The sequence below is a fragment of the Adelges cooleyi genome, unplaced genomic scaffold (assembly GCF_023614345.1).
Source record: "Adelges cooleyi isolate 19-005CV unplaced genomic scaffold, UGA_ACOO_1.1 ACOO_flye_CR_arks_rails_tigmint_CR_PRNA_396, whole genome shotgun sequence".
NCBI classification, from domain to species: domain Eukaryota; kingdom Metazoa; phylum Arthropoda; class Insecta; order Hemiptera; family Adelgidae; genus Adelges; species Adelges cooleyi.
Window position 1 is genome coordinate 67,923 of NW_026096074.1, and position 9,170 is coordinate 77,092.

Consider the following 9,170-nt stretch of genomic DNA (forward strand, 5'->3'; position numbering starts at 1 on the left):
CTGGTAAATAGTATAAAATATGTAGAAATATTCAATTGTTTAATACATAATATATTAATCAGTGAATTGACATTGATTAAAATAAAACAATTTTTTATGATACTTAAGTAAAGATATTTTTTAATTAAAAAAAGTATATTTTATAAACTAAACATCAAAATTTACAAATGTATAATTACTTGTTTTAGCAAAAAAAAATTGTACCGTTTTTTTTAATCTAGGTATTCAACATTTTGACCACATTTTTTTCCTAACAACATCGACATAATTTCACAACAGTTTACAAATTTTCAATCTTTCAGCTAGGTCAAGATATTTTTACAATAAATTAATATTTGAATGTTATTAAGGTAAGTAAATATTAATAAATAAGTAAATACAGAAACTACATTTATAATTAGTTTGGTAGGCTAATAATTATGTTTGTCAAAATTGTAATAGTAATATACTGTTAGTATCTTTAAACTAATACAGTTTTAAATCTAGAATATTATAAGATACTTGTATTGACACTCAAAGTGTAAAAATATTCAAACCATAATACAAGTATTCAAAAAAAAAAATTAAACAATCTTAATTTTGTTTTAATGTAGTTGAAAATTAAAAATATTTAGCCAAATGAGATATCAGTGTAGTGGTCATAAATACAGTACAGTTTATATGGACATTGAAGACAGGATAATAAGTTATTCAATAAATAATCAACTGAATTACACTTGATTAATAATAAATTATAATAAGACTTTTTTAAATACAATTAAACAATATATAAAGAGATTGGAGATGGTACTACGATGTCTAACAGCAGGTAAACAGAATTACTGGGTGGCGTTTATACTGTTAGTCTGATACAGAATATTCTTCCAGGGGTTTTGCACAAAATCCAATTAACGTCAACAACAAATATTCAAATATAGTGTCAAAAGTCAGTCTATGGATTACTACAGTGTCCATGGAGAAATATATGATATGTCCATTTAATCTTCCTCTGGTCACATTCTAGCTGAAAAAACAACAAATGGTTAAATAATAATAATAATAATTATAATATAAAACCAATTTTAAATGATTTACTAATGTTATCGTTTGTTAATTGTGAAGTTAAAATTAAATATAATGAAAATTGATAATGACATTTTTTTATACCATTTAACTTAAATTATCTATCAGTAACACTTAGAAGAGTGATTTCATGAATCGACAATATTTGTGACCGGTATACATCAAGTGGACCTAGTTTGTTATCGCATACCAATGAAGTGTAAGATCTACAAGTAAATGCAATTTTTCTTGTTCAAAAACTAACAATGTTAGAAAATAGTAAATTAAATTATTAAAAAGAAAGATAAGTTACATTTGATTTCTTTTTTTTTAAATGCCCTATATTAGGGTGTTTTAGATTGATATTAAACTAATTTTGTATCAATATTTGTATTAATACTACAAATCTAGAATGTTTTCCTTACCTTGTCTATTTAGACAAATGATAAAACAATTATTTCTTCCAGTTAGTGTCAATGGAGAACTGTTCAACCATCATCTTTGACTTAAAACTGATAGATATAAATAAGTTAAAAGTTGAAATGTTAATTATTAAAATAATAGAGATTAAATCAATTAAAACAATTTTACAAAAAATAACTCCATACCTGTTACCACACTTAATCAGACTAGAGATAGTTTCAGGAATCGAACCGCTCTAATGAATAAGCATACCGATAAGCTTTTTATGACTTCAGACAACTACCATCATACTGTAAAACATAATTTACTTGTATTAACAGTTTTATTTAAATAGGATGTAATAATATTGTCACACAAATTAGTACAATATAGTGTATGTATGAACTTTGTCGCTAGGTACTATAATTGATAAATATATTATGTTATTCATATTAAATATTGCAAGTTTATATTATGTGAAAATAAGAGTTTTGAATTATGAATTAAAAAAGAATTCTAATAAAAATATTCATTTAATATTAATAAGAAACGAAAGTAAATTTTATTTACCAATAATTATCGTTGTCGTCATATGAACTAGTTGGTTTTTTGTCATTATAAATGTATCGTAAAAATGTGTACTATTTAAGAAAATATAATATATTTTAACACGGTTATTTTTTTTATCATTTGAATTATTGCCGTTTAGTTCTAGAGATAACAGTTAACTCTGATAAACGTTAGTTATATTTTAGTTACTTTTATTCTGATAGAATTGGCAGACTGATAGCATGTGAATTTTATATTTTGGTGTTTCTGGGTTGGTCACGCTGATAAAATAAAAATTGTGTTATCTTTTGGAAGAACTCTTATCTCTTATCATTTTTTGGAAGAACTGCCCCAAACACATCCACAACAGTTAATAGTCGTTAGACCTTTTCAGAGTCGCCTATATAATATTTTTGCATATTTTTATTTTGCAAGAACGAATTATGCTTTATTATACTATTATGAAAAACGATTAAAATAAGATATTTAAATAAAAGTAATCAAACATTTTGAAAATAAAAAAATCTTTATCGGGTCTTATCATATTCCTTTTTTTTCCATGGGATACCTAACACATCTCTTTATCTCTTTTTAACGATATCGACCCTCGGACCCTCTAGTCTCTACTATCAGACATCAGCCTATTTCTTTACAGATTTGGGTTTTCGGTTTTGTTTGAGTTCTGAAATGAGACTTTCCGATTTCGATGATAGTTGTTAAGTATTTATTTTATATAGAAAAAGCGTACTGGTATATTATATTCATAAATAAATACAAAACAATTAATATTAATTATTAATAATATACTATACAATTACTGATAATATGAAATCTAGTGGAGACACGATATCGTAGCAAATAATATACATTTGAAAATAAATTCCTAGTACCTACCTAAAAATCTTAAGAAGTCAGTTTTTCAAAAAAATAAATTTGTTAACAGGTATTTATTATTTTTTACAATTGTATGACATCATACATGTACTCCCCAATTTTTTTGTGTAGCACCCAAGGTGGACCTTGGTAGCATCTTTAAATAAATAATTGTTTTTCTCTATTTTTCTTTTATGTGACAATCACTTTTGTCTCTTCACTCCATAGGACTTGCATAACATGAGTCATGACAAAAAGAAATCCTTATTGATACCATACATTATATGTAATGGTCTTTTAATTTCAACCTTTAATGAATAATTGATAATATAAATTACTATCATAAGAACCCACCAACGACAGCTACTGCCGATTCAAGGTTAGGTAATCTAATAACCTTGGCTGCCGATCCCCTCCACAGATATCATATGTTATGATGATAAGCAGAAGCTGAACACGTGGGCTATATCATATCAAATCATCATCCATGACAATTCAATTGCTATTATTATTAACTTAAAACTTTCCGTGTTTCCTTACAGTATTTTAATATGCTTACGATCATTTTATAATTAAATAATATCGCTGTCGTGATGTCACCAAAACCGTTCTAGTGAGGTACATACCCGCGTACACTTTTAACTAACAATACAGAACTGACAGAAAGTGCTATGGCTACGGCTAACAGGTGGGTTTACACGTAACAACTTATTGTACGTTTTATTGGATACGACAAATCGTATCAAGTAAAACGGAGCGTGTATACTGCAAATCGTACGTCTTATCGAATCGAAATGAAGTCCAAGATTGGATCGAAAGACTGATGGACACTGATTCAATTTCCGTGAAAATGTACGACAAGTCGTAACGTGTGAACACAGGTTGGATGATTGTACATATTTTCGTCCGTTTTTGATACGGTTATCTCCATTGAGGTATAGACGATAGTATTTAGTTTTTTTTAAATCGTCTAAAAATTCAAGTTAATAATTTATGTTGTTTAATTGTATGATTCTATAATACTTAATTTAAAAACATGTCCGACCTACGGCAATGTTCACGAGAATTTCTCGAGGAGTTTATCGAACTTTACAAAAGTTTTCCTTGTTTATGGCTAATTTAAAGCACGGTTTATAGTAATAAACACAAAAAAAATTTAGCTTATGAAGAACTTGTCAAGAAATTTCAGGAACTTGACCCTTTGGCAAATAAAGAGACAGCTTGTAAGAAGATTAATTCCATGAGAACAGTTTATAAGAAGGAACTTGCTAAAGTAAAAAAATCAGCTACCTCTGGGACTGGAGAGGATGACATATACAAACCGGCCTTGTGGTATTTTGATCTATTTAATTTTTTAAATTATCAAGATATTCCAAGAACACCTCGTGAAACATTTGATGACGAAGATGCTGTGTCTGTTGGAATAGATCAAGAGGTAAGTGAACGAATTAGTATTTAAGTGAATAAGCAATGTATTGACAAAACTTAGGTGATACCCAAAACATATATTATATAAAAATTAGGTCAAATATAAAATAATTAAACACAGAAATGTCATTAATATTATTGCACAAAATGGTATACATTTTTAAAATACAAATTTATTGACAAAGTCATTTTCGAAAAATCGGTGACTTGTCGTTTTTGTTATAGGGTATATTAATAGTATCAATAGTCAACTTAAACCAACTAAAAATACCTTTTTCTTTGTAACGCCTAGAAACAAAGGAAACTAAACTAAAACAAATTGTTAAGGAACTATAATTATAATAATCAAAAACAAAAACTTAGTGCCTGATCCCAATCATGGAGTTATGGGTATGGAACTGCCTAGACATGAGTGGTCTGTACTAAATCGCCTTCGAACAGGCCATGGCCGTTGCGCTGATATGATGTTTAAATGGCGACTCCAAATCAGCCCAGCATGCGACTGCGGCAACGACAGGCGAACCATAAACCACATTATAACGGAATGCCAATTAAGAAAATTCAACCAGGATATCGAAGGAATCCACGCAATAACACCGGAAGCAGTAAAGTGGATAAAGGGAGCTGGACGTACAACTGTAAACTATTCACGCTACGTTATACTATATTATATATTTACATATGTTATATTATATCCTTATAACCTTTTCAAGTTAATATAATTAATTAATTAATTTTTTTTTTTTTTTCATTATAAATATTTAGATTTGCTGTAATGTTGATTTTTAAGCCATACGAATAAATAAATAAATAATTATAATATATTTTACTAAAGTATTTTTTTTATGTCTAATAGATGTGTAAAATGTAAATTGTATTTTATTCAGGAATTTTTAAATATAGTTGATAATAAAAAAAATAGAAGCTACTATTTGTATGCCTTGAAAAAATATAATATTCATAAAACAATGCTAAAAAAATACACATTTTTAAATTATCTAGTTTTTTAATTTTGTACATTTTTCTTTAATGTTTTCTTTTAGTTTTGACAAAACTTAGACAAAAAGTAAGCAATAAAAATAAAAATAGAAGTAATCATTATCATATGCCATGAATATTTGTAGATGGATACTGAATAGAAATACTTTTGTCCTACCATGATACGGATCCTTCTTGATTAAAATACTTGGCAAAGTTCTCTCTAACAATCTTGGCACTTTCTAATTGCTGACCTCTTATGTTACGTTGTAGGTTATGCATCCTTTCAGGATCACATCTTTCTCCTAATTCCACACAATGTTCGATAATATTTTCACTATCAATACTTCCAGGAGGGGTATAACTTTGGGGTGATATTTTACGCAAGAAATTGTGTAATACACAACATGCTAGAACGGCTGTTTCTATGTTTTCTATCTTTAAATTAATTGATGTGTGGAAGATACGAAATCTAGAAGCTAAAATCCCGAAAGTGTTCTCAACTACACGTCGTGCCCTAGACAAACGGTAGTTGAAAATTCTTCTTTCCTTATTTAGAGAGTCTCGGTTATAAGGTTTGATAAGATCAGATCGCATCGCAAAAGCTTCATCACTTACAAAAACGTACTCAAGTACCCGATTTGATTGTGGAAGTTGTGTTGGTTCTGGTATTTTTAAGTCGTTGTTGATGAGTTTTTCATAAAATGTTGTATGATTTTGTACACCACCATCAGAAACACGGCCATTAGTACCTACACTGCAGTAAATAAATTCACAGTTTGCATTTGCTATAGCCATCAGAACTATACTGTGAGTTTTTTTATAGTTGAAATAGTAAAAACCACTGTCCTTGGGGGGAATAATCTGAACAAGTTTCCCGTCAATCGCACCTAGGCAATGAGGAAACTGTCACTTATTTTCAAAATCGCCTGCGATATCCAGCCAATCCTTAGAATTTTTTGGAAACTAAAAAAAATAATAAAACGATATGGGCATTTAATATTACCTTAATGGTGTTTTAATTAAATATTCTAACATTAAAAATGCATAGCAAAACAGTAAATGCACAGTGCACAGTGCACATTTTATTTAAAACATATTTAAAATTTTGAAACATACGTTTCTTATCAACATTTAAAACAAAAATATTTATGTACGTAATGATTTGACGCTTTATAGCAAACTATGGGGGAGCTTAATAGCTTATGAGAAACATATTAGGTTTTAATTGGAATCTGAGTATGAGTAACTAAAATGTGTCTCAGAATAGTGTTTTTTTATTTTCCTAGAGTGATGACATTGAGAATCAAGAACATATTGACAATCCGTCTACTCAAGTAGAAAGTCCAGCAAATTGGAGCACTTCGTCGTCTATTGCATGTCATTCACGGGGACCATCACGTAAGAGGCAAGCACGAATGACTACTGAAAGAGTGGAGGATGTGTTGACAAAGGCTGAGAAACGATTAGAATCTATCACTGCCGATGATTCATTTGACCGATATGGCAAACACATTGCAGATCGACTTAGGCAGATCAGTCCGAATCAAATCAAATTTGTTCAAAAATTAATAGGTGACGTTCTATTTGAAGGTGAAATGGAATCCCTAACCAGAAACTGCAAAATAGTTAATATGGGAGAGAAAGAAGATCACCACCATTCATCTGTAAAACGCACTTATCCACCTCGATTTGAACAACAATATCAGTTTTCACAGTATAATGTACCTCGGAGTTGTACTGGAACATCTCAACAAATTACAAACCAAGTCGAAACAGGATCAGCTGAAACACCACTAATGTCACGTGATGTAGCTTCAAGCTTAGTAGAATATCTTAACACGTATTCAAGTGAAAATGCCTAAGGGTCTTCATTTTTTACTTATGATAATATCAAAAAATGTTTATCTTACCATTGTACGATTATCTAAATATTTGTATTTTGTTGATAAAAAATGTAACATTTCGTTCAAAAAAGTAATATATTTGTACTTAATTTTGTATGTCTTCAGTTTGTTTTATAAAAATTAAAGTTAATACTTTTAAAAATATATAATATTTAGTATTCACTAACCTTTAAGTAATCCTTTTTTAAAACCTGGTAGATTGCGTTACATGTTTCAGGAATTATTCTACTCAAAGCTGGTTTGGATACAATGGTTGTGAACTCCAAATCTTTATAGCTTCTCCCTGTAGCAAGGAATCTTAAAGTTGCTGAAAGCCTTTCATGCGGTGAGATAGCTTTTCTCATACAAGTGTCATCTTTCTTTATGTATGGCGATACAAGTGCCAACAATCGATTGTAAGTCGTAGCGTCCATACGCAAATAATTGCGCCAGTCATTAGATTCAGTACTTAATTCTTTCAGTAAATTGATGTGAGAGTACTGACCTCTTTTTAAAAGTCATTTCCTTGACCACTTTCTTTTGTTCACCTTTTTTTCCTTAAAAGGTGATGCACCCGCACTAGAGAAACTATAGTAGAAATCAACAATAGTTCTTCTTCCATACTTTTGAAAACTCTAAACTACAAAAAAAACTGAACTACATTTAAACTAAACGGAACTGAACTGAAGTAAAATATAGCTGAAATTGAAATGGAAAACTGACAAACGGAACGTGTAGACACTCAATCAAATGTACGTTTTATTGTTCGTTTTTACATATCCGATAAGAGGTACAATAAGTCGTTACGTGTAAACCCCCCTTAAGATGGAAATCGAAAGCTCTGACATCGTGAGTATAATAATTAGTTAAAACAATTACAATCATTTAACGATATTGTTAGTATGTAAAAAATAATTATTACGAAATTAATAGTATTTATGTTGTGTCAATTCGATTTGATGTTATCTTTTCTTGTCTTTGACCTTTCACAATAAAATACTCTCCGATTATATACAAATAATTCTACTTAATATTAAAAAGCAAAATTTAAGTAGTGTTTAAGGTTTTTTTTAAAATTTATTTCAAGTATATTGTTGTCTTGTTTTATAAATTGTTTTACGTCATACTTGTCATATCGTTACAAATATAATATATTATTCCTAAGCTGTAGATGTAGCAGATATAAATAGATAAAGAGGAAATACTTTAATAGTTTTAACATTCTTAATATATATTTATACATTATAAAACAATAAATGAAAAACCCCATTCTGTAGCAAAATCACAAATTTAAAATAGTCTGGTGGGAACTGTAAAATGACCTAATACAATTAAAAGTTTCCCTTAATTATTGGAAAATCATATCTCATAAATTAAAAAAAAACTAATTTTATATTAAAACAAATTTTGAACTTTTAATTATCTTCATATTTTTTACGCGACCAGTATGCTCTTTTAACTTTGGATAACATTTTTTCTTGGATGTTATTTCTTCGATGTATTCATATAAATGTTCATGATTAAATTCATAAATTTCTCCGACAATATCCAAAAAAAAGGATCAGCGTCCGGGATAATACCTACTAAATTCTTTGTTAATTGAGTAGCGGTGTCGGATTGATTGAGTTAAAATTTAATCAATTCAGCTTTTACATTATTCAAATTGTTTTGAAATAAGTCCAATTTGATAATCAAAAATATTCGACATATATCGGGATAGTCTTCAAGCAGTCTTAAAAAATTGTATGAATACTTTTTATACAAAACTTCCCAGCCAAAATCTAAGAATTTCGGGTAATTAATGCATTCATCAAGACTTTCATAATCAGGCACTGGTACATCAATCTGGAACAAAATAATAATAATTAATGTCATTATATCTAAATAATGACACCCCGGGTTTTTAGCGGCAAACCACAGCACGCGGCGACCGGAGAGGACCAAGTTAGCTATAGTGCCTCTTTCCCGTTCAATAATGCCATACGAGTACTATTAAGCCATACGAATAAATAA

General features: G+C 29.1%; 1 pseudogene; it reads left to right on the top strand.

The window, feature by feature from the left end:
- The first annotated feature begins 3,901 nt into the window (after positions 1-3,901).
- LOC126841596 (uncharacterized) lies at positions 3,902-7,136 on the top strand (annotated as a pseudogene).
- Positions 7,137-9,170: the final 2,034 nt, after the last annotated feature.